A 21,428-nucleotide genomic window follows, 5' to 3' on the forward strand; every position below is an offset into this window, starting at 1 on the left:
CATAGCTAGAAAAGGTTAAACATCCTGCAAAATAAATAACCCTCAAAAGACACATGGGGAGATAATGTTTGTGTTTTTGTGTATTTACACATGTATGAGTAGCGTCGACAATGTAATCAATGGTCCCTGTCTATGCCGTATTCTGATAATTCAGAGGTCAAAAGAAGATCCTATCATTTAAATGAATTGTAAACATGGAATATCTTGATATTCATCTCTCTTTGAAATGTACTGTGAATGGTGCAGGAGCAAGCAAATGGCCTTATATTAATTCATATAGCTAAGTCCCGGTAGGGACCTCCTTCAAAGTCATCCTAGTTACCTTTTGTCCCCCAAGGAAATCCCAACTTGTCAAAGAGGACATGAAATTGTATAAAAGATCCTTGGGTCCTGATTCTGTCATTTCAGATCTGCTTAGACTTCATCAGTGGAAGTTTGAGTCGCAAGACTGAGGTCCCAGTTATGCTTGTTTGCCCTGAATATGAGATTTGGACATTGGACAATGACCTATGAACTGAATTCTAAAGGAACTCATTGCAACTACAAAGCTCACCATCTCTGCTAGGAATCTGCATCTCAATGAATCGAACTCATATCTGTATGTGTATTGATCTTTTAACCATACTCTCTCTCTTTTGTTTTTTAATAAATTTTAATTTAGTTAATAAGAATTGGCTGTAGCGTGTATTTGGGTAAGATCCGAAACATTCACTAACCTGGGAGGTAATGTGTCCGATCCTTTGGGATTGGTAGAACCTTTTCTTTTATATGATGAAGTAAGATTTACAGAAATTTTCATCATATTTGATGTGGGTACCTGGATGGAGGCCTGAGGCTGGATCAGTTTAAGGGAACTGTGTTGTTTGGACTTCTGAGTAACCAGTAAGGTAATAAAGAGGCTGTTTTATGCTGGCTTGGTAAATCTAAGCATTGGAATATCCACCAGTTTTATGGGGATTGTCTGCCCCATTCTTTGCAGTTCACCCTAATTGAGTGACCACAGCTGGCTCCCCACTAGGACCCGGGTCACAACCTGTTTATTTGATTATTTTGTTTGCTAGCTGGGTTCAAAGGTTTAACTCCTCTTGGAGCTCAGTGTATGTCCCAAGGAGGCAGACAGTGGCTTTAGATAATTCAATCACTGGTACTTACAATGGGGGGGGGGGCGGTCCAAGGCCTTTGAAGTTTTCTCTGTCCAAACAGGTCACCCCTCCCAACTTGGGACGGGAGGGGCCCTTCAGGTGTGAAAACTCAGAACAAAGAATACTGGAACTATTAAAAGTACAGCTTTTAAAGATTAGAGGGGGAGAAACAGTGGCTGAAGGATGCAGACTAAAACCCAGTACCTGGGGCTGGTTGGGCCTACCTAAACTGTGAGGGAATTGGTAAGTGTTAGGTAAGACTAATATATGCGTAGGCCTTTTCTTGTGTTAACCCTTTTCTCTCGGATTACTATGTTCCTATGGAAAAATCAGGAATACTTGGTTTTGAAGAAGTTGCTCTGAATCAATGGATTTACCCACTGTTCACAGCTCCTGAAGGGAAGTCTTTTGAAGGTGCAAACCCAGTTGCACCTGCTGAGGAAACATGGCTAGTAAACAGGGGTGCTGTAGCCTGGAGTTCTGGTCTGTGAATGGGAGAATTATAGAGTTCCATCCTGAAAGGAACGAAGGCACAGGGCCTGTCCCTTGAACTGGTGGCTAAGGAGACAGAAGAGGGGTCAAAGGCGAGGCTAACCCTGTAATTGTGACATAGCCCATTCCCCATAAGGCTTACAATATATTGATTTAATAGGGGACACAACAGGTGGAGAAAGAAGGTAGGCATGTGAAACAATCATACTTAGAATCATAGAGCCACTGTTTATATACAAGTGCACTGAGCTTAGCTATATACCATCTTATATGTTTGGCCATAACTGTCACTGAAAATTCTTTCAAGCACTATTATGAGCCACAGAATGGACATACTGATCACATAACAATTTGTGCGCTAAATAAATAATTTACAGCTGCAGGAAATTATTAGACTCTAGCAATAAAAACAATGCCCTAGTGACTAATTAATATGTATATATATTGCTGACTCATGCTTATTTTGCTTTTGGCCCTTCAGCATTATCAATCTAGAAGCATATATTTGCCTAAAAGAAGAATCATAACCTGATGGAGATTATATGAAAGATAGGTATTGTAAAGAACAATGTTGAGGTAGGAAGGCGCATATTTGCTCAGATATCCTGTTGATAACTTATGTGCCCTGTGATCCTATGACCACAGATGCATACATGAACAGGGCAAGACCATGTGTGTAAAAGGTTTCTTCCTCTCCAACAGTGTCTGTTAGTTCTACAATGTTATTGTTTAGTAGACTTCTTTAAATTCGCTGAACAATAGTTCATATGGGCAAGTGGAAAGGAAATGTCAGATAGATACATGCAATCCATCCTTGCCTTTGCAGTATGGACACCATCTCTTTAAAAATGACAACAGTAAAACTATGTGAGAAACTGGAAGTCAGGTAGATTGACAAAGCAGCATTTTCTGATTTACTGCATCCGGTCCTCATGTGATCCACAGCTCACAGAAAACCAAAAGTAGACAACTCTGCTGGATCATTATATAAGGAAAAATTTAGAGACCACAGTAAGTATTTTGTACACAATAAGAGGACTGGAAGATGTGAAGTGCAGAGAAAAGCTTGATGCAACTGGTAATAAAGTTAATCCAATCATAATTATATTGCAGGAAAAATGCTAAGTATGAGCTGTAATTCTCAAGAAAAGGCCCTTTTGTATTCCTGTTCAGGAAGTCACAGCGAATACTTTAGCATAAGCCACTCTCACCTCCATTTGTACAAGCGTTACTTGCCTTCATATTCTGACACCCTGTTGACCTGAAAGGAAGAAATGTCTTTGCACCTTTATGTCCAAGGTCACAGAACAGTGGTGGGCAACCTGTGTCCCATGGGCTGCACGCAGCCCTTCAGGGTAATCCATTGGCAGGCAGTGAGACAATTTGTTTACATTGCCTGTCCCCAGGCACAGCTGCCCGCAGCTCCCAGTGGCCGCGGTTTGCTGTTCCTGGCCAATGGGAGCTGTGGGAAGCGGTGGCCAGCACGTCCCTGTGGCCCGCAATCAATGTAAACAAACTGTCTCGTGGCCTGCCAGCGGATTACCCTGATGGGCCAAAGGTTGCCCACTACTGCCCACTACTGTCACAGAGGAATGTAACCAGTGGCATACATAATTAAAGAACTTAAAGAGCCAGACTGTAATGTGCCAACATCGTAAAATATAACAGAACGGTAAAAGGAAAAGAGAGAGAGAGATGGTATTGGCTGTTACAGACGAAAGGGAGGTCTTTGTAGCTATGCTAGAACTACACCAAGGAAACCTTCTGATTTAAAAAATAAAAGGCACTGATGTGAACAGCCATTATGGCAGTATCAGTACTTTTACAGTTTTATTCCATGTGCTTAATTAAGTCTCTTAAAATGCATCACAGACAGACAGTCTTAGGCTAAAGAGAAAAAGGAAGGTTTCTAATGAAAAGGGATGAAGTCATTGGCTAAGAGGGAGAGGATTTCAGACAGGCTGGCCACTACACAGTAAAAGAACAACCTCCAACTTCACACTCAAGTCATGGAGTGTTTCAGGGAGGAGACAGAGGGGAAGACAAGAGAAAAGCAGTGGATGTGTGATCAGAGAGAGAGAGAGAGGCTAGAAAATTGGGAGGGCAATTTCTAAATAGATTGGGAGACAAAGCCAGTGAAGGCAATTCCATCCCCTGCTCTCTTTGCTTAGCTACCACCTACCCATCCACCCTGCTTCTTCCATAATATCATCATATATACAACTAGGCAAAGAGCATGAGAAATTTGGAGACATTTTCACAAATTCTCTTGCTCTGTAATTCAATCATGCTCACACCCCTTTTTGTTTGCTCAGAGTTAAAGAATGTACTTAAGTGCTTTTCTGAGTCAGGGCCTATTTCTTTCACCCTTAGAAGCTGCATGATGAACTTGGTGTGAGAACCTGAAGAGAACAAAGGGGATTGACTGCATCCAGAAGCTGGTTTAAAAACGAATCTGAACAGTCATCCATGTTACTGCAATTTCAGAATGCTCTGAGCTACTTGAAGAAAATCAAGAGGTAATAGTTCTCTGCTAATGAGGCAAAAGGCAAAGATTCCTAGGCTCAGTGCTACTGCATCTGAAGCAACCATTCAAGGCTGACTTGCTTCCCCCCTGACCCCGCCTTTCGCTGTGGGGGCGGGGGACATGGGACATGCCAATAATAACAGACTCATTTACTACTTCAGCCGTATTCCCCAAAGAAAGTTTAAATGCAATAATAACAAACAATAGCACCAACCTTATTGCTGGGAAATAGAACAAAATGAGACCCACGTCTCTCGGTTTCCTGACCAAGGTCTCCAAGGTCTCCAGTGTCAGAATATTATTCTTTTGCATTGTGTAATGTCTTATCCTTATGGAAAGTCTTATAGAATATAGCAGAACATCATAGATTTTTATAGAATTTAATGCTACAAAATTCTATAGAATAATTACAAAAAAAACTATAGAAAGGTTATCACACCACTATATTCTATGGATTTTAGAGTAATGTCTACAGCATGCTACTGAGTCCTGATCCTGCAATCTGATCTACCCATGAGGGCCGACACAAATTCAGGAAAAGGACTTTGATATCTTCCTTATTAAGATTAATAGATTCATAGATTCCAAGGTCAGAAGGAACCATTGTGGCCATCTAATCTGACCCCCTAAATAACACAGGCCTTAGAACTTCTCCAAAATAATTCCTCGAGGATATCTTTTAGGAAAAAAAAGTCTAATCTTTATTTAAAAATGCTCAATGATGGAAAATCCACCACAACCCTCAGTGCATTATTCCAATGGATAATTTCTGTCACTGTAAAAAATTTACACCTTACTTCCAGTCTGAATGTGTCTAGTTTCAACTTACAGCCATTGGAGCATGTTACACCTTCCTCTACTAGCTTGAAGAGCCCATTAGTAAATATTTGTTTCCCATGTCGATACTTACAGACCTGTAATCAAGTCACCCTGAACCTTCTCCTTGTTAAGCTAAAAAGGTTGAGCTCTTTCAGTCTATCACTATAAGACATGTTTTCTAATCATTCTCATGGCTCTTCTCTGAACCCTCTCCAATCTATCAACATCCTTCTTGAATTGTGGGTCTCAGAACTGGGCACATGATTCCAGCAGTGGTCACACCAGTGCCAAATACAGAGATAAAATAACTTCTCTACTCCTACTCAAGAGTCCCCTGTCTACGATTCCCAGGATTGCATTAGCTATTTTGGTTACAACAGGCACTCACGTTCAGCTGATTAGCCACCACAAATCTTTTTCAGCATCATTGCTTCCCAGGATAGAGCGCCCATCCTGTAAGTACAGCCTACATTCTTTGTTGCTAGATGTACACATCTACATTTAGCCATATTAAAAGGCATATTGTTTGCTTGCATTTGCCAAGCTCTGAATCAGTCACCTGATCTCTTCATTGTTTACCACTCCCCCAATTTTTGGGTTATCCGCAAATTTGATCAGTAATGATATTTGTGTCATCGACAAACTTTATCAGCGATGATAAATTTCTATAGCATATTTCCCATAAAGGATAGAATGAACTGTTCCTCCTCTGGTACCATTTCATGACCCCCCCACCCCCGCCCTCCAGCCCCTCTCCCCTGCCCACACACACACTTTACACATGCTTCTTAGATGATTTGTGCCGGAACACTTGTGTGAAATGATATATACAGTATTCTATTAGATGTTCGCTCTCCAGGTTTACAATTAAAAAAAAAATCTAAAACAATTATTACAAAAAAGTCTAAGAGGGATTTTGAATGTCCACAAACAAAAAACAAAAAACAAAAAAAGAACGTCATCCAAGCCCCACCTCTGTATTTACTGAGATGGAATCAAGTCACTTGTTAAACTGATAATATAGTTAGATTAAATAGAATAGCAATACATGGCCCAACCTGGTTACAATGGTGCGCCCACATCTGTTTGCGTGTGTACAGGCTTGAGGAAGAAAACAATGATTTCTTGGCAAGTCAATGAATTTTTAAGGCATCCCATTTTATTTCTCGCTTTGTTGTTTCTCTTCAAATAAGCACTGTCATGATGGGTCCACTTCTAACAGTAGAATGATATTCTCTTCTGAGACTACGTCTCCACAGGGCTGTAAAACGGTCTCTCCACACGTTTTTGAGCAGAGTCTAACCACATTCCTTGTGCTCTTAAGAGCTCAATCCTGTTGCCACAAATGGTGGTGGTAAGAAGTATAACAGCAGTATTTGATAGTATTATCTATATAGGAGAATTAATACCAATCTGTAGGCAGCCTGAACATCTTGCTATATGTGCTGATTACCAGTTTTTACAGTTATATGTCACTGCCCCTCACGTTCTGGATAAGGATTCTACAGACTCTAACGGTAAGAGTGAGAGCAGGATGAGACCCTGGGAACAGGTTTGGGCCTTATGTGCGTGGGGCAGTTGTAACAGAAATACTGTAGCAAGTAGCAAAATAAGACTATTGGTTTTTTAACAGCGTGAGCTGCAGGTTGCCAGTGACTTTGGTAGGCTTTCACCGCCTGTCTCTAGCACACCTTTATATACTTCTCAGTCTTTCATCACTCAAACAGTGAGTGCCAGCAGTTACAATGTGAAACTCATAAGAAATCAACAAACATGGGAATTCAGAAAAATGGATTGCACGCAGTATGTAAATTCTATTTTTATAAGAAATATAAACTGGGGGCCCAGTCTCTGTTTTCCCATGCCAAGTGGGAGTGTTTTTTCCTAGGCAACAGGTGGAAATTTGGTATTTAACAGGGCCACCTAATATAGAACATGTGGAAGGTTTGCTCTAGGGTACAATATTGCTCTGCCTCCAGGAAATTCCAACAGCATTCAACGAAGAGGAACTGTAGTTTAGTAAATGAGAACAGGGGCTGGTTTAGCTAAATATTTCTGGATCCTGCACTGATGGTTGCATTAGAAATGCATTGCTTTTAAAGTAAGCATGCTAGAGATACACATGTATATGTAATTATCTATATCTAGAGTGAGAATTTAAGGAAATAGAATTGCGTAATGAAGATTCACTGTAAAAAAACAGAGAAACAACTAACACCTAAAAATTACATAGCACAAAGGATAATGGTATTTGATATTACCATTTAACTAAAAGATAGAATTTGCATTTACAGCTGTTCCCCTGCTACAAGTGCTTATTTTAATAAGCACCTTGAGATATACGTTTAGAACTAAATTTTGAGCCGTTAGGAGTTTTAGGAATGATGATACTGTTTCAGTGCTGGGGAATGTCTGACTGTGCCTTAAAGCTTTGAGTTGTTGAGGCAGTTTAAATGTTTGAGATTAGTGACCCTAAGTAAATATATTTATCAGTACAATGGATGTTCAGTCTACAGAATACAAATATAAGTATGTCCCTTTGCAAATATAAGTAATCCTCCCCTTACAGCACACTATGTCTTCTTTTATTACAGACTTAAGGGATTCTACAAATCCTGGCACTAGGAATGGGATGGGTTAGTGTTGTGGTCAGAAGGAAAGGAGGCGGAAGCTAAAGCTAAAGCATGTCTCTCTGCTGGGGGGTGTCATTTATTCACACAAGCACTTCCCTGTATCTATCCCAACATGTTTGGAACGTGCTCACAGCTAGATGGTACATGGACTTAACAGGCTAGCTCAGTTCCAATCCTCCCTTGGTCACAAATTAATTGGCTGGTGCCATTTTAGTTCCCACTAGTGCACCTCCCAAACCATCTGACAACTCCAGGACTGGTCAAAGGGCACCCGCCATTTGGAAGCTGCTCTCTCGTTTTCCAGACTTCACATTGAGTGAGCTTCTCAGCACAAGGCAACATTTTTTTAGTTTTTAATCATGTGTTGATTAACTGTTTACCATCAAGGTTTCTGTGTAAGTAGAGGGGCAGTGATTTTAATGGGTCACCCATTGGGATAACTGATACATTTTGCTGGCAAGTCTCCAGATGCCACGGCCATGGATGCAGGAGCAGCTTGTAGAGAAATACATTCCCCATGATTGTCAGTCTGTGATTAAAGGAGGCCTGGGATTAGTCAGAAGTAATTTGACTTGGCAGTTTGGGGAAGTTCACATAGTTCCTGTTTACATTACACCTGGCTCATAGCAATGCAGTGAGCTACTTGCTTTCATCATCACTAAATACATAACCCAGCTGGAAAGAATGTGGCTCTTAAAATCAAGGAGGATCCCACAGTAACCCAACTGGTGTGGAGAGTGCAGGCTGCAGAGAGTTAAAGTCAAGGCCGAACTGACACACAAAAATGCCAGAATTAAAATACATACATCATACATACATGCAGTTGTGCTCACAGAAATTGTAAGGGAATCATTTCACTTGCCAAGTCAAATTGTTTTAACTCACTTTTATTGGAAGAAAGAACATCTGATGAAGTGAGCTGTAGCTCACGAAAGCTTATGCTCTAATAAATTTGTTAGTCTCTAAGGTGCCACAAGTCCTCCTTTTCTTTTTATGGATACAGACTAACACAGCTGCTACTCTGAAACCTTTTATTGGAAGCACAGTGTTCTTCAGTATCTGTCAATCATCTTTCTGCTAGGGCGGTCATTCTCTCCACCCACAGATAATCCACGCTTGATAGCTAGGTTGCAACATGCCAGGAATATCCTGTGTTCCTTAGAAAGGCTATGGATGGAAACAACAACATACTACCTGGCTTAGCTAAGCATCTGAAATCACAGTTTTAAGGTGCAGTAAGTTATTTCTACAGTGGAATGGTCTAAGGTAAGGTAAAATTTTCAAAAAAGCTTAAGTGACATAGGCTTCTAAACCCCACTGAAAGACAGTAGGATTTAGGCTCCTAAGTCACTCAGTTTTCTGCAGAGATTTTATCCCTAGTGATTTTGTTACTTGCTGCACATGGCGGAATTATTCATTGCAAAAAAATAAATGAAAATGTAGCTCCTTTTCTGTGCACATAATTTGATTTGATAATTTGATCCTGTTTTCTGCTAATACATTTGTTATTCCGAAATGGTTCTGTAGTAAAATGATCGTCAAGGGGCTAACTGGGTTACTCAGCGTATCATGGGTTGGAGCCATGCTCCATTCCTCCCTTACTCCCTGTTTAGTTAACTACTTTGTTTATGTATTTGAATAAAGCAGCATGTTCCCAGTCCACTGTAAGCAGAGTGTGGTTCTTGTGCACTGAGCGGTCACTTTACAAAAGGTTTTCCATTTATGCCCACATGTTGTTCATATATTGTTGGCCGTGTGTAATTTTCACCTCAGTGACGTGGTATTTGTTTGCTCCCGGATAGGTTTAAAAAGTGTGTCACACAGAAACCAACAAACGGAGAACATCAATGTACTCGGGGACATACTTTTGCAGCCAAATATGTATTTGTGATAAAGTTAGTTAGGATTTGCCAGTGTTTTCAAAACACCCACAAACAATGAAGAACAATAATGTAGAATGCCTGGTCTATTGTACAGGACATTGGACTGGGTCTCTGAGACCTGGGCTCTATTCCCAGCTTGGCCCATGGCCAGTTTGTGATCTTGGGCAAGTTGCTTCCTATGTGTTGTGCCCATTTCCTCTCCCTCCCTTTGCCTGTTTTCCTGATTTACAGGGCAAGCTTTTCGGCTCAGGTACTGTCTATGTGTTTGTCCAGCCCCAAACACAATGGGTCCCTAGTCTCTGTTAATAATAACTTCCCTAACCGAGGCCTGAGAAAGCTTCTGAGAGAAAACCCCAAGGGCTGATTGTTATCATGAGCTGGTAATTGCAGAGAAAGCAGCAGACTAGCTTACTTTTAAAAAAGCGTGTTGGCCTATTTCTCCCTCTCCTCCCATTTGGAACTATTTGAAGTGATTCAGCCAAGCACATATGCGCTACGGTCTCCTACAGAAGTGAAGAGAGAGTGTATAACTCGCACACTTAAACACATAAGGTAGTTGGCAAAGGCAGCATTGACAACCCCAGGCATCAAAAAATCAGGAGTCAGGCCATCCAAAATGAGAGTGGCCTCAAAATCCATGAGATTTGGTAAAGCAGTACATTTGGGTGGGGTGGGGTTTTGTCTCCTGATTTTTGAAGCTTTGGGGGTACACTTAGGTCACATGCTTAATCTTTGTTCCACAACATGAGTGTTAGAAACTTGTTTTTTAACAAAATATGAGAGTCTTACATGTGCACACGACTCCAGAAACTGGGGCTTTATGAAAACCACCAAGTATCACCAAGTACCCAAGATGAAATTGTGAGAGGTGGCAACACTGCAAAGATACAGTCTGGGAAAATAGTCTGTCTGTCAGCTGTGCTTGTGTCCGATCAGTTGCAGCAATACGCTTACTGAGAGATTCATAGCAATGTACAAAAATAGGTGGGCCAGGTTATTGTTTCCACCGATTAGGAAATGGAATCTAGAGGCATAAATCAGCATCTCCAAAGGCAAATAGATCACAGATTTCCACAAAGGGGTCCTCTGATACGTTTGCACCATGGGAGTTCTCTGCTCAGGGCCTCACTCATTTCCTGCATTGTCTGGGAAGTTTTCATCACTGTAAATTCTCCTCTTTTCGGCTTTGTAGGCATGATGGATATTAAACTGGGCCAGATCCTAAGGAGTAATGGAAAGATGCTGCAGCCACAGGACTATGAGTTGCTGTTCTTATTGCTCTCTTCAATTAGTAAGTTAGTAAGAAAAGCCACTTGTTCATTAACATTCCAAGTGAAATACCAGGATAGACCTATCTTGGATAGACCTATGTGTGTGTGTGTTCCATTATTATTTTCAGTTCTTATTCAAGTTTCTTTTAAATAATAAGAACCATAATCCTTCATGCAGCATATGCTCACCCTGTGTAAATCCCTGTAAAAGAGATAAACAGTGTAGCTGGGCTCTAAAAAAGGGCTGGGGGGCAGTATTTTGTGGTAGCTGGGACAGTGCATTTGTGCACTAAGCTCTTATCTCAGATCACATATGAAAATAAATGTGGTGGTTTCAATTTTATCCAGAGGCCAGGACACAGTTTGGCACGATTAACAATTTCTGTTTGGGAGCGGCAGGCCTTGACGCAGCTGTGGAAAGAGGTACATGAAGCTTGCACCTCCCCACCTCAGGTTGATGTTTGACTCTGTCATGAGTCTCTCACTTTCATAAGCACCAACCCCCATCCACAGCAATATAAACACCCCCAAATTTGCGCTAAGGTCCAGTTTACCCAACAGATCCATAGACCCTTACATTAACCTGATGTCATGTGCAATGTGGGTTTACCTGCATTTCCAAACAATGCCCCCGCAAGCTGCTATATGCATTGGAAGTACATTTTCCACATGCTTTGCACTATTAGCTGTGGAGTTGGTCAGGGTTAACTAATTGCTCAGGTCAGCCACTGTCTGCTATTTTCATAACTACAGCCTTTGAAGCAACAAACGTTCAACTTTCATTCGAGTGGCTGAGTCACTTTTAATTTCTGCTACTTTAAATAATTATGACCTCGGAGCATATCACAGAGCTACACATCCCATTTGGCCATTATTAATAAAAAGCTGGGACGCACTAATCATTGCCGTCATTCAGTTGTAGAAGCTGCCATGGTAAGTTCTGTGGTTTTCCCCCTTTCAGACTGTGAGCTCTGCAGGGTAGAGACTCACTGACTACATGTCGGCATAAATAGCACTGTGGTGATGCCCCCTCTGACAGGGCCTCTGCTCTGTGTGCTGCTGGAAGACAAATAAATACACAAGTCACCACCAAACACAACCTTCTCAATAGAATTTAGAGGAAGAGCTTCCTGAATGGGTGTCTCAAATCTGATACTAGAGGGACTCGGAATATACAAGCTGTAGGGGAATCAAGGGCTCTTCCCCCCCCACATCGGGCTAGATTCTGCCCTAAGGGGGGATATTTTGCCACTCTTGGTCACACTAAGCAGCACCTCAAGTACTTAGGGGCTGATCTTATGAGGGGCTGAGTGCCACCTACAAGGTACTGAGCTCATCCAACTCCCACTCAACAAGGGATGGGGATGCTCAGCACATTCCAGGACAGGGTCCTAAGGTAATTATAATAAATAATAATAAAAATAGCAGCAGCAAGAACTGACCCTGCTGTTTAGAGCAACTAACACACCCCATCAAATTAATTAATAAATTGGTCTACACACACCCCTGTCATAAATATACAGAGAAGGGTAACCACCTTTCTGTCCACAGTGCTATAAAATCCCTCCTGGCCAGAGGCAAAACCCTTTCACCTGTAAAGGGTTAAGAAGCTAAGATAACCTCACTGGCATCTGACCAAAATGACCAATGAGGAGACAAGATATAGCTCAGTGGTTTGAGCATTGGCCTGCTAAACCCAGGGTTGTGAGTTCAATCCTTGAGGGAGCCATTTAGAAATCTGCGGCAAAAACTGGGGATTGGTCCTGCTTTGAGCAGGTGGTTGGACTAGATGATCTCCTGAGTTCCCTTCCAACCCTGATATTCTAAGATACTTTCAAAGCTGGGGGGGGGGGGGAGGGAAACAAAGGGTCTGTCGGTCTGTGTGATGCTTTTGCCGGGAACAGATCAGGAATGCAGCTCACAACTCCTGTAAAAAGTTAGTAAGTAATCTACTAGAAATGCATTAGATTTCTTTTGTTTAATGGCTGGTAAAATAGCTGTGCTGAATGGAATCTATATTCCTGTTTTTGTGTCTTTTTGTAACTTAAGGTTTTGCCTAGAGGGATTCTCTATGTTTTGAATCTGATTACCCTGTAAGGTATTTACCATCCTGATTTTACAGAGGTGATTCTTTTACCTTTTCTTTAATTAAAATTCTTATTTTAAGAACCTGATTGTTTTTTCATTGTTCTTAAGATCCAAGGGTTTGGGTCTGTGTTCACTTGTACAAATTGGTGAGGATTTTTATCAAGCCTTCCCCAGGAAAGGGGGTGTAGGGCTTGGGGGGAAGACGTCTGCAAGTGGGCTCTTTCCCTGTTCTTTGTTTAACACGCTTGGTGGGTGGCAGCATAGGGTTCAGAGACAAGGCAAAGTTTGTACCTTGAGGAAGTTTTTAACCTAAGCTGGTAAGAATAAGCTTAAGGGGTCTTTCATGCAGGTCCCCACATCTGTACCCTAGAGTTCAGAGTGGGGAAGCAACCCTGACAACCCCTAATCAAGGAAGATTTTTAATATAAGAATGCAATCATAATATAGAGCCAAACTGTCAGTCTAAAGCAGCTGCACAAGGGAGTGCTCATCTATTCTATATAGGGTCTGATACGGGCACTTAAACAACTGAAGGGGTTCTAAGCCCCTTCCAGGAGCACATTGAGCGACAAGACTAACAACTGTCATATGTAGTTTGTTCTCTCTTATCCTCTCCCCTGAAGGACAGTGGAAGGGTGACAGCAACCAACTGGGCACATACACCAAGGATTGACACAGGAAGCTCCAGAGCTAAAAGCAGGAGTTGATACAGCTTGAGCTAAAAAAAGCCAGCCCTCCCTAGCTGGGGGCTGGAACAACTCATATCCGACTGCTGCTGTGGATAGTGGATGAGGTGTTACATACACTCACCAGTGGGTTACACAAGGACTGCCTTGTGCAGTTGTACTGAGACAATCCAGATCGCAGTGGAGAACACAATGGGAAGAGGAGGTACTGCACAATCTTTACGCCCAATTCTCCTGAGAAAGCGGGGGTTGAAGGGAAGAGCCAGGCTCCCCCCACACCCCAGTCCCCTGTGTACCTGTCAGGATGGAGAACTGAGAAAGGCAGCAGAATAATTTCAGAACAGATTCAATTGAAGTTTCTCACCCAAGGCATCATTAGCTTTTATAACTCAGGTGTGTTCAAGTCATCACACAACTTTGCTGCTTCACAGAGCCTTTGACAATATTAGTAGCTCTAACTTGATTCTAAATTAACGGTTTCCCTTCTAAATGCTAAGGGAGCATTTGGAGGTGAATATTTATTGGGGTTCATTATTCTCAGCAGGGTTTCACCCACTGCATGACAGATAGTTTACAGAAACTGTCAGTATTTCAGAAGTGAGACCAGACAGATTTTCATTTCACACATACTGTAAATGGGGAGCATCTGTCCTAACAAATATTTTCACATTCTTAACTTCCTGTATAGAGCTGATGGGGTTTTTTGGGGGGGGTGGGGGTTGATTAGTTTTGTTGTTGCTGTTTAAACATAGAATGCAATATGGAAATACCAAATATTGCATAAGAAGCATAGACATTTCCTCCTATCACACTGGGGTGAAATCAGAAACTAGACTTCAAACCCCTCCCGCACTTTTTCCCCCAGGGGACTGAGAGTGGGAGGTTCACATCCACACAATCCCTGGATCCTCTGTGGTTTTGGTTCCAGAATGAAAAGCACTTTTCTTTGGTTTTGCTTTCTCTGAAGCCAAAAATCTCACAAGAACTGCCTCTCACAGGGAAATGGCAGAAATTTCACAATTTTCATATTTCATTTTCACAGCAGCTGATTTCATATTTTGGGTGGAAGCCACTCAAACAACTCCTGAGATTTTGCCATTATCAAATCTGACCCTACGTCTACCCTATACTTGACCTTGTCTTCTGTCTGGAATCTAACCCACATCTGAACCCACATTCCTTTGCCTGTGCTTTCATGAGACCCTTCCATGCTATTAGTGTTTGCTTCTAATTATAGTCGGGCAGCTCAGAACCCTACTCACCAATATCTTTAGATGGTCAGCAAGCTGTTTGCACCCACCACAAAACCCAGCTTGAATTACTTCATAGTTGTGTTCGTCTTTAATTGTTGAAACCTGCAACTATTCTAATCATTTTCATAACCAACAGCTCCATCATCATCCTCCACCACACTGAGAAGTGGCCCATTTCCCATGATCACTGAGGCTGCAGCAGCCCAGAATTGCACCATTTCCCCAAGAGTCACAGAATAACCAAGAGCCAACTGTTTCTTTGCCTTCCAATCCATGTCAATCCCTCTTTGTCCCAACCCATAATTAACATGTGTTCCTAGAGTTCAAAAAACAAGCAAACAGAAATTCACAGGACATTAGGTCAATAAGGGTTGCAAAGGTGAATGCCTCTGTGGTCCTCTGCTCCTGCCACTCTGTCCCTTATCCCAAGGGAGCTGGGCAGAGTGTATGATGGCTCCATGAGAGCGGCTGCTGCCATCTCTGCTCCAACTCTGATGGGAACCTGGGTGATGCCCTCAGTCTCTCTCCTGCCTCTTCAGCCCTGGGCTCAGTTTACATAGATTGGTCAAAACACAGATTGGCTGCATTCATATGATTCAGCAAAGGGTTGGTCTGTGGAAGTGCCGAGTGCTAGAGCTAGATGAAGCAGCTCTGGCAGAACCATTTTCCATCAGAATTTTGGGGGGAGTTTTCCTTTGTGGAGAATTTTGAAATTTTTGGTTTTCATTCCCATTTAGAACAAAGCCAAATTTCAAAATCCTTCACAAAACAGAACTTCCATCCATTGCAGAGCTCTATAAAGCTTCCCAAACCCATACAGAAGCACCTGGGAACTGTGAGTGCTCAACACCTCTGACCTGGGTTTATGTTATATTTCTCTGCCTTTGTATTGGCATTTGAAAGACTGTATACTGAATTTGGGGGTTTCCATGCACTTGAGCAGGATACAATGATTTGCCAAGCTCTAAAATCTCTGAAGTACAACTTAGATAATTAACATGTAAGGCAGCCATTACCAAAAATGGTACCTGCGTACTGTACATAAAATATCACCTCAGCTACGGAGACTTATAGCACAAATGTGGGGTGGTCAACTGAAACACTTAAAATATTCCTGAGATATGTTTAAAGATCCTATGCCAAGAATACAGCACGTGCAGACTAAGTTACAAAATAAATACGTTTTTAAAACAACACATTACTAGATCCTAAAGCATTGTGGGGAACACCATAGCTGGATGGACTGTCCCATTGACAGCTGCTGTGTTGGGAAAAGCCTCTAAAAATATATGGCTACATACATACAAAAACTGAAAGCACCAGCTGAACTCCATGCTACCAGGAGGAGGAACATGGTGCTGCTTCTCTACTCAGTACTGTTAGTTTTGTTACCTTCCTTACCAACACCATGTTTGTCTGTTAACCACTCCATCCTCTGCTTTTTCCATGTGTTGTGCCCTGCCTGCCACCCAGATTGTGAGCTCTCTTGGAGCATGGATTGCCTTCTTAGTTGATCCTTGATCAAGGTCCCTAGATGCTATTGCAACAACTACTCAGGAACATTTGCTCCAGAATGTATCACTTTTGGGTAGAGGAAGTTATTAGGCCAGAATTAACTACTTTCCTGAATGCATACTCAGATATGAAGCTATTACTTGCTGAACGCTGACAATGTGTTAAATGGAGGGTGGCTTGACAAATTCCTCTTACAAGTAAGTTTACATACGTAAAGATGCAAAATATGAAGTGCACATTCTGGCAGAAATCTGGGTGCCATTGTAGTGCACAGAAATCCACCAACATTTTCAGTTTCTGCATCATTTTCCACAGACAAAAGTGTTGAAGTGGAGAACATTTCAGAATACAGCAAGCAATGACTATACAGACTTGGCAGTTCACCCCTCTTTGACTTAACTGCTGCAGGACCTATGAAAAGTTGGAAAGTTCCTTGTGGGTACATCTGCCTGTTTTACATATACACTAAGCAGATATAAATAGCCATAGCAATAGCTATTTCCAGAATGGATAGACCCATGCATGGTGATATTAATTTATGACAGCCAATGGGAAGAGAGGGAGGCAGCATAATTAGCCCAAGTGAAATGTGAATCCCTCATCTGACTAAGTTGAACAGGAATCCTTCGTGTAAGAAAGGCAGGACAATGTCTTGTAAGGAGAAGCTGCTTCTTACAGTGAGGTAAGATCAACAATTCTGTCTGGATTCCCAGAGCTCTTACATCACTGGCTCAAATCTCAGTGAGCTGACAGAAAGGAAAATCCTGGTCATGCTTTGATAACTATGGAGGTTTATGACTGTCTCCTCTTTTGAGTGCCATTTCAACAGTGATATAAACCACAAAACAAATACTCCCTTTGCTTTGATTTTCCCAATGCACTTATCCCAGAAGAGAAAGAAAAGTCCACGCTCCACATGTTCAATTTTTGCTTTCTTCTTTAAGTGCTGGTTGTACAATCACTCACACGCAAACCCCAAAGGCTTGGTGTACAGGTTCAGGCACTGTAATTCTGAGATGGCAGCCTTGAGAGCACAAGCTCCTTCCTCAGATTTCCTCTATTTCCTGTTTCCCTTCAGACCAGAAACCCCAAGAATTGTGGCTCATGTGCTTCCACTCAGAACCTGGAAGTGCATGAAAGTGAAAACCACTGGAAGAGGAAGTTAACAGAATGTTTCTGACTCTCACAAAGGGTTTGAGGTTTTGGGCAAAGGTTCAGAAGGTTCATATTTCAGTGTGTTCCTCATTCTTAGCATTATAGCATTGCTTAGATGTTCCCACCAGGGATCCAGGCCCCATTGCACTAGGCCAGAGGTAGGCAAACTTTTTGGCCCGAGGGCCACATCGGGGCTGTGGAACGGTATGGAGGGCCAGGTAGGGAAGGCTGTGCCTCTGCAAACAGCTTGGCCCCCGCCCCCTATCCGCCCCCTCCCACTTCCCGCCGCCTGACTGCCCCCCTCAGAACTCCTACCCACCCAACCCCGCCCCTGCTCCTTGTCCCCTCACCACCCCCTCCTGGGACCCCCAGCCCTAACTGCCCCCCCAAGACCTCCCCCATCCAACCCCCCCGTTCCTTGTCCCCTGACTGCCCCGCCCCCTATCCACACCCCGCCAGGCCCCCCGGGGACCTCCAACCCCTCCCCACTCCTTGTTCCCAGACCACCCCCTCATGGGACCCCCATCCCTAACTGCTCCCCCAGGACCCACCCCGTATCCAACACCCCCTGTCCCTGTCCCCACCCTGGGACTGACCCCCCATTCAACCTCCCCCCCCGCTCCCTGTCTCCTGACCGCCTCCTGAACCTCCACCCCATCCAACCACCCCCCGTCCCCTGACTGCCCCCGGGACCTCCTGCCCCTTACTCAGAGCGGCAGGACCGGCTCATTGGAAAGCCTGGAGGGCGGGCGGGCAGAAGCCGTGCTACCCGCACGGCAGCATAACTACAGAGGAAGGGGGACAGCGGGGGAGGGGGCTGGGGGCTAGCCTCCACGGCCGGGAGCTCAGGGGCTGGGCAGGACAGACCCATGGGCCAGAGGTGGCCTGCAAGCTGTAGTTTGCCCACTTCTGCGCTAGGCACTGTACCAGAGTGTAGCAGAGACAGTTCCTGCCCCAAAGAGCTTCCTGTCTTGGTTAATCAAAAGGTGCAACAAGTGGAAGAAACAAAAACAGGTGTGGGTGAAGGGGTGGATGGATGAGGTAATGGTAATAGGTGTATGTTTTTGAATAGACTAGCATGCACTAGACAATGGCTTTCCTTCTACCTAGCTGTCAACAAGTGTTGCAGCAGAAATGAGTCTGAAGGATTTGGAGAAGCATAAGGTAAGGTCAAGGTAAATGAAGAAGACAGACAGTGCTGCCTGAGGTAGTCATACTGCTCACACGTATTGCGAGGGACGTTCAGTTTAACCATTTCAACTTCAGAAGTCCAAGAAATGGGAATCCAGTTTAGTGTGGCTGTTGCTAATCTGTCAGGCCTGCATCTTCTGCTGTGCCCAGTCTCAGCCTGGTGAATTGAGGTGGAAGGTGATGGTGATGGCATCAGGGAGCCAATGACATTTCCCTGATCCTGGGGCCAGTTTGACACCAGCCCCAGAAGAATTTAAACTGCCTCAGCTGGCAGTGGCTCCTAAAGAGCATCAGTCAACTGAGAATAACAGACTGCAGTGAGCTTTAGCCACATCCCCTTCCCTTCCCACCTCTTCACCCTATAATCCCCCAGGCTCAAAAAGTCTGGAGGGGATGGACATAGGGCCAGCTATTCCAGCTCTACGACCACTGGGTATTCTTTGGAGAACAGTAAGTTTCCACCTCTGGAAGGAATCCAAACCAGTTCACCCATCCATGCTTACCAGGCTCCCAGACTGTCTTAAGATACCTTAATTTTTCCCTCCAGTCTTCAGATGTTACTGTGCTCCAGTCTTGAACACTGACAAACTGTCTCCTTCCTATAGGTTTCTGTAGACTCCCATCCACTCCACCAGAGTCTCAGTGTAGATTTCCTCACCAACTCTGACGGGGAATGCTACTGCTAGTCTCCAGTACCACAGACTGAGCTTATTCACATTTCCTTATTGGACACTTCTCCTGGGTTCACAGTCTTCTCTAGAAAACAGCAGGAGTTCTCCTACAAGGCATTGTGAGAGAGCACAAAACTGCAGGTGGGATTGCATGAAGTGTCTGCTTCAGTTTGGCTTTTTTGAGACTCCTGTGGGTCCTACTGATGTCTGTCCACCACTTGTTTGATGACAGCTAGTTATGAGGGTAGCACAGGTTCTCATCTGAAGCTCCTGAATAGGCAAAAAATGTGAGTGACACAAACAGTGATTTCTTGCCAAAGCAATTTGAACATGGCTCCTAGTCACTCTCCTGGCAGAGATGCTGCTTTGGGATGATATTGGGTTGCTTCCTGTCTTGGAACTCTGCTTCAGTTTCCCCTGTTTATTAGTTGGTTTAGCTCTTCTGCTAAATTAAGTTTCACCTCAGCTAACAAGTGCCAAAACAAAAACGTACAAATAAACAAACCCTGGCCCAGTCTTCAGTCATACTGAGACCAGCTTCTGTGGTGAAGTGGGTAATGAACTCCCATCCTGAGGATGAGAGGGAGACCTGAAGGGGCACTTCCACTCAGCATGTACAAGAAGCTCCAACCTCAGGGCCCCTGGAGGAAGTAGATTCCCACCTTAGGCTTCTAGCATGCACTGCTTCTCTGCCTAAAGTCACTTACTTCAACCAAAAGTACTCTTTCCTTCTCTCACACCCTGCATCCTTCAGACATCCTAATTCCTGGAAGAGTAGATCTGCTGCATTATGGGGTTGCCTTTTTTGGAGAGGGAGAGGAAGAGGGAGAGTGGTGGGGGGGAACATAAGCCAACCTTAATAGTCTTCACCAAATGACCACATGAAGTTGTACATTGGCCTCATTCCCCGTTCTCACAATAACCTCAGTGGGCCAAAGTCATCCGTGTTCTAACACCACTGTACTTGGACCAGGGATGAATTTGGCCCAACTTGCTAAAAGGTTCTGAGAGACCCTAGTGTGTTTGTAGAAGTTTTTATAGCACTTTGTACAAACCCTACTTCCTAGTACTAAATACCTCAAGAGCTTTTGCAAATAAACATTGCATCCAAAATATTCAACAATAATGCTAACGTGCTGTATGTAGCAACAAATTGCTTAGAATAAAAAGTGATGTTTTAGTTTGATGTGCATAGTATCATCGCAAAAAGTAACGAATTAACCATCTGCAGAATAAATGCATGGTATATATTATTGTTTAACTTTCTGAACTTCCCATGATACAACTATTTCTCCAGGCAGGGTGCAGACAGACCTACCAGCGGATAAAGTTTCTAGGAACAGAAGATAAATAGCTAATATTTATTATGTTTCCTATGTCCTTCAAGCAAACCTAAACCAAAGGTCTCAGTACAGCCACATTTATTCAGAAGAATCTCAGGATTGTTATACCATTCTTTTTTTTTTTTTGCGTGTTTCTCTCTTCTGATTTTATAACTCTTAGCATCAGTAAAAATAAACTAATCATGCATGTTCCATAGTTGCCTCTCAGAAATCCATCCCCCAAAAGATCACTTATTAAAAGAAAAGATTAAAATAGAGTTAAGACGTCAGATTGCATTGCATGCATAGTACATTGGGAAGCACATAACTACCAGCTTTTAAAAAGTAAAATCTTGAGCAAAAATAAAACAAAAATTTATTGATTGCTCCCAGGACAAAACCAGATTATCTCCTACACTGTGCATTGTTCTGACAGTACGGCAATAAATCTTACAGACAGAGAAATCAGCATGACTACCTATATGTTCAAAAGATAGCCTTAGAGACAGTCTTAACATGTCAAATTTCTATCCCAGGACTTGGATTGTAGGAAATCAGGATCTCATGAAGTCACTATCAGCAAAAAACCCCAGCTGGCTGGCAAGTAATTACATGACTTTGTAATTTAGATTTTACAACATCCTGGATATCTGTGGAAAGGTTGTCAAGCGAAATACATCCCCATTGATCTGATCCTGATTTGTGTTTGTCACAGCAAACCTTGAAACAATGAGTTCCCTAAGAGCTTTTAAAGCTTTATGCTCTTCCTAGCCCTGGGCA

At 42.9% G+C, this 21,428-nt stretch overlaps 1 long non-coding RNA gene across 1 annotated transcript; it reads left to right on the forward strand.

Moving 5' to 3' along the window:
• Window positions 1-487: 487 nt before the first annotated feature.
• LOC141995186 (uncharacterized) lies at window positions 488-10,751 on the forward strand. The gene is made up of 3 exons (XR_012641268.1): window positions 488-598; window positions 4,008-4,153; window positions 10,689-10,751. It is a non-coding gene; the product is annotated as an uncharacterized LOC141995186 (long non-coding RNA).
• The last annotated feature ends 10,677 nt before the right edge of the window (window positions 10,752-21,428 follow it).

The sequence above is a fragment of the Natator depressus genome, chromosome 10 (assembly GCF_965152275.1).
Source record: "Natator depressus isolate rNatDep1 chromosome 10, rNatDep2.hap1, whole genome shotgun sequence".
In the NCBI taxonomy this organism is placed as follows: Eukaryota; Metazoa; Chordata; order Testudines; family Cheloniidae; genus Natator; species Natator depressus.